We start from the raw sequence: 5,604 nt of genomic DNA, 5'->3' as shown, positions 1-5,604 counted from the left end.
TCTGCCCTGCTTAAATCCAGTGGCCGTCAGGCTGGGCCTGGTGGCTCATGCACTTTGGGAGGCTGAGGTGGGCAGATCACCTGAGGTCAGGAGTTCAAGACCAGCCTGGCCAACATGGTGAAACCCCGTCTCTACAAAAAATACAGAAAAATTGGCTGGGCTGGTGGCTGGCGCCTGTAATCCCAGCTACTCAGGAGGCTGAGGCAGGAGAATTGCTTGAACCTGGGAGGCTGAGGTTGCGGTGAGCAGAGTTCACACCACTGCGTTTCAGCTGAGGTGATAGAGCAAGACTCCATCCAAAAACAAACAAAAAACAAAACAAAACAAAGACCAGTGGCTGCCATTCAAGCCCCACCTGTGTTTGGAGAAGGCAGTACTCCATTTGGCCACAGGTCAGGTGTGGCTTGGAATTTTCCAAGTGTCCCTATCCCTTGGCCTTTGCATTGGAAGTACCGCGTCTGCTGTGGCATGCACACTCCCCGATGGTGGCATGCAGTGATTTAGCTTTCCTGTGCTTGCTTCCTGACAGCAAGGTGTGGGGCCAGGGGAGGGGTGGTCTCAGATTTCTCTAAATGAATGTGAGGTGTTGTGTAAGAAATGCAGCCATGTATACACTGATTTTATTTTATTTTTTGAGACAAAGTCTTACTCTCGATCAAGCTGGAGTACAGTGGCGTGATCTCGCCTCACCACCACCTTTGCCTCCCAGGTTCAAGCAATTTTCCTGCCTCAGCCTCCTGGGTAGTTGGGGCTACAGGTATGTGCCACCACACCCGGCTACTTTTTGTATTTTTTTTTTTTTAGTAGAGATGGTATTTCTCCATGTTGGCCGGGCTAGTCTCAAACTCCTGACCTCAAGTGATCCACCCGCCTCGGCCTCCTAAAGTGTTGGAATTACAGGCGTGAGCCACTGCACCCGGCCTGATCTCTTTATCATTTCCAGGCTGTTCTCCCCTCACCCTCCCTTTCTTCTTTCAGGACATGCTTACCAAGGGCCCCTAAGCAGTGGGTGCTGGAGACAGCAGAATCAATAAGGCACAGCCCTGCTGGCTGCAGTGTGGGTCCCAGACAAGGATGTTGGTGATTACAAGAACCCGATCTCCCGGTGGGAACGCACAGGGGACTGTGGAAATGCACAGAAGGGTGGTGTAGCCCAGCCTTGAGAGGGGCTTGCAAGGGGGGCTTCGTGGACCCCAGTGCGGGAGGACGTGAATTCCAGCTTTCACTGGACTTCCGCTGATGTGCCCCTGGCCAGGAGGGGTCAAAAGAACTCCAGGAAGAAGCTGAAGCACAAAATACAGTCTTAAAAAGTTAACTTGAGTGAAGTGAGGACAGCTGTCGGGATGCACTTCCAAGTTGCCTTTGGGAGTGCTCTGCTTGGCCTTTGTTACAAGCAGCGGTTTTGTTTTTTTTTTTTTTTTTCCAAGACTGAGTCTGGCTCTATCGCCCAGGCTGGAGTGAGGTGGCGCAAACTCGGCTTGCTGCAACCTCCGCCTCCCGGGTTCAAGAGATTCTCCTTAGCCTCCCGAGTAGCTGGGATTACAGACATAAGCCACCGCACCCAGCCTACAAGCAAGTTTTTAAAGGCAAAAGGGAGCAAGGAGAGGCTGATCCGGAGTCTTCCGATGGGAATTCTCACTGGTTCACAGAAATCACATCGGTTGGTGCCTGGCTGTGCATTGTTGAGCTCGGGTGTGAGTTATGGTGTCCAGTCCCTGGTGTTTATGGTGTTCGTGGCTGCGTGGTGTCTGTGCGTCTAGGACCTGCGTTGCAGGTGGCTTCGAGAGACGGTTTAGCTTAAGCAGGGAGTGAGACGTGACTGCTGCCACATCCGAATGCCTCTGAGTCTGCTTATTTAAAGGGGCTTGCATTCCTCAGATAAAAAGTTCTTTTCTTTCTCACCACTCCCCCTGTGGCCTGGCTGAGGCCACCCCAGCGGGAGGGAGTTGGGCTTATCATTGCTGAGTGGGGGTGGAATTCCAGGTTCCCTACCCAGCCTTCCTTGACAGCATCTGGCAGGGGGATTGCGTGCCTGGTTATAGCCGGGTGGAGGTGGACAGCTAAGCTCCCACTCTGCCTTTGCTGGCCTGGGTGGTGGGCCATCATTTCTTCCAGGTGTTCTGTAGGGTAGAGAAATCATTGTTTAAGTCTTCCGTGTTGCTAGGCTGCTACTTCTGTGTTTTTTTTGTTAGAGAGAGAGGGACAGCTTTTGTTGTTTCTCTGTGCCTGTTACTGTTTCTGTACCGGTGGCTTCTCCCTCGGGGCTGCCTCCAAGTCTGGGATACACGAAGGAAGAGAAAACCCAGATAATTCATTGCTACGCTGTTCCACTCACCCTCAGTCAGCCTACTCTCTGTCCACCTGTCAGTCCCTTCTCATGCTTGTTCTATTTTTATTTTTTATTTTTAGAGATGAAGTCTTGCTCTGTCACCCAGGGAGTGCAATGGCGCCATCTCGGCTCACTGCAACCTCCTCCTCCCAGGTTCAAGCAATTCTCCTGCCTCAGTCTCCCGAGTAGCTGGGATTGCAGGTGCTCACCACCATGCCTGCCTGGCTAATTTTTGCATTTTTAGTAGAGACGGGGTTTCACCATTTTGACCAGTCTGGTCTCGAACTCCTGACCTCAGGTGATCCACCCAACTTGGCCTTCCAAAGTGCTGGGATTATAGGTGTGCGCCACCACACCCGACCTTCATGCTTGTTTTATATGCAAGATCAGGGCTTGGTTCTACTTGGTGGGAGGGATAGGGAAAAGTCTGGCTACTTCGTCTTCCTGGAAACGTTAAGTATATGGGTTGGTTTTAAGGGCCAGGCATACAAGAGCCTCACATTGTTTCTGTGATGTCCTACCACAGCGTCCTGGTCCCCTGCATATGGCAAAAGTTGAGTGCCCCACTCTGGGCCTGACCTTAGACACCTGTGCACATGCCCCATGGTGACCATAGAAACCAGCATGAAGCTCATGGCACAGATGGAAGGGTCCCGGTCCTCCAGTTGCCACCTAGAGATCTGCCTGACTTTCCTTTGTTATGATCTGACTGAGAACTAAACCTTTTTTTTTTTTTTTTTGAGACAGAGTTTCACTCTTGTTACCCAGGCTGGAGTGCAATGGCGCGATCTCGGCTCACCGCAACCTCCGCCTCCTGGGTTCAGGCAATTCTCCTGCCTCAACCTCCTGAGTAGCTGGGATTACAGGCACGCACCACCACGCCTAGCTGATTTTTTGTATTTTTAGTAGAGACGGGGTTTCACCATGTTGACCAGGATGGTCTCGATCTCTTGACCTCGTGATCCACCCGCCTCGGCCTCCCAAAGTGCTGGGATTACAGGCGTGAGCCACCGCGCCCGGCTGAGAACTAAACCTTTACTGCGTTAAGCCACTGAGATGTTAGGGCTGCTTGTGACAGACCCTAGATCGTTTAAGATCTCTTTATTTCCTTTTTTTGTGTGTGAGACAGAGTCTCACTCTGATTGCCCAGGCTGGAGTGCAAGGGTGTGATCTTGGCTCACTGCAACCTCCGGGACCCAGAAGAGCTGTCCTGGGTTCAAGGCAGAGATGAAGTGTCCACAGAAAAGGGAAAGATACATTAATTCATTCACCTGTGGGTCCTTCTATATATCCCATCATTCATCCATAGATCCTACAAACACTTACTAGCACCAAATATGTGCCAGGACTGTTCTGGGTGCTATAATTATGAGTAACATCTGAACTGAGGGAGTCAACTAACTACAATACAATGTGGAAGTTGCTATCTTAGAGACTCATTCATACGGGGATGACAATATGCAACAGAGACCAGTCACTTTGCTCTTGGAAGGGTGGGAGATGTCACAGAGGCTTCACTAAAGGTCCATCTTGAAGGATGAATGGGTTGACTGAGTGGGAAAGGAATAGCTTATGTCAAAGTATGAGGATATTAAAGACCATGGAGAGCTCAAAAATAACAATAGTTCTGTTTTGACAAAGCTTAATTTAAAGGGGTTGGAATGGCTTGTGAGAAAGCATTAATGGGCCAGGCATGATGGCTCATGCCTGTAATCCCAGCATTTTGCGAGGTCAATGTGGGTGGATCACCTGAGGTCAGGAGTTTGAGACCAGCCTGGCCGACATGGTGAAACCCCATCTAAAAATACAAAAATTAGCTGGGTGTAGTGGTGCATGCCTGTAGTCCCAGCGACTAGGGAGGCTGAAGCAGGAGGATTGCTTGAATCTGGGAGACGAAGGTTGCCGTGAGTCAAGATCACACCACTGCATTTGGGCAACAATTCCAGCATGAAGGGGAAATGACAAAGAGGAAGGAAGCAAATTCAAATAAGAAATAAGCAAACATTGGTTGAGTGACATGGCTCATGCTTATAATCCCAGTGCTTTGGGAGGTCAAGGCAGGAGGATTGCTTGAGCCCAGGAGTTTGAGACCAGCCTGGGCAACATGGCAAAACCCCATTTCTACCAAAAAAAAAGTAAAAAACAAAATAAGAGCAAAATTAGAATTCTATTTATTATGCATTTTATCACCTATGAACACTTCCAAACAGATGATAGAATTTAACCCTCTGAGCAATTTTGTGACCTAGGCAGGGCAAATAGCATTGAGTCCACTTTAAAAATAAGAGGATATAGGGACAGCCTATGACATAAGAACTAAGTAGACAAGCTGGAAATGAAGTCCAGATCTGTGTCCTTCACAGAGCTCCTTCCATTGGCTATGATGGTGTCCAGAATAAGGCCAACCTAGTGATTGTCGCAAAACAGCTGACCTCTCTGCACATCATCTGGTATTTCCATTATGAACCGATGGCTGTCCAATGTTTACTAGCTCCCATTAACCTCAAGCAACCAGCAAGTACACATTTCAAAAAAATGCACCTACACGTTTATATGATTCCATCCATCACTTCCAGGAACTTGCTGGATTTCCTTGAGCCCTGCTAAGCCTGCATTTGGGTAACACTCCAGCAGGACAGAAGAAAGTGTCTTGGAATTAACATAACCGTCTTTTTCCTTAACTTCAGGTGCCCAGGATTGGGTCATCGTTCATGGAACACTCTCATCACTGGCCCATTCAAGACTCTCTTTTATTTTAATTATATGTAGTTTAACAAACATCTGTGAGCTCACTGGTCAATCCATGAACTAGAATGTTATCAACAACATAGATCTACCTACTTCTTCCCAATGCAATCCTGGTTCTTCTCTCACACAACAGTAATTTGGTGTCGTTTGCCAATAGTTGGCATGAAAATGTGCTTTTGTTATCTTTTTGCATTAAGTAGAAAATTGGGCTAAGCAACCATAAGCTATGTTCTGCATCTGAGGGTCTGTGATTTAGTAAGCCACATCCCCCATCTCTTCTCTCTCTTTCTCTCTTTCTTTCTTCCTTTTCTTTCTTTCTTTCTTTCTTTCTTTCTTTCTTTCTTTCTTTCTTTCTTTCTTTCTTTCTTTCTTTCTTTCTCTCTTTCTTTTTCCTTCCTTCCTTCTTTCTTTCCTTCTTACTTTCTTGCTTCCTTCCCTTCCTTCCTCCCTCCCTCCCTCCTTCCTTCCTTCCTTCCTTCCTTCCTTCCTTCCTTCCTTCCTTCCTTCCTTCCTTCTTTCCTTCCTTC

This window comes from Cebus imitator, unplaced genomic scaffold, assembly GCF_001604975.1.
Source record: "Cebus imitator isolate Cc_AM_T3 unplaced genomic scaffold, Cebus_imitator-1.0 Scaffold93, whole genome shotgun sequence".
Classification (NCBI taxonomy): domain Eukaryota; kingdom Metazoa; phylum Chordata; class Mammalia; order Primates; family Cebidae; genus Cebus; species Cebus imitator.
This window is presented reverse-complemented; position numbering follows the sequence as displayed.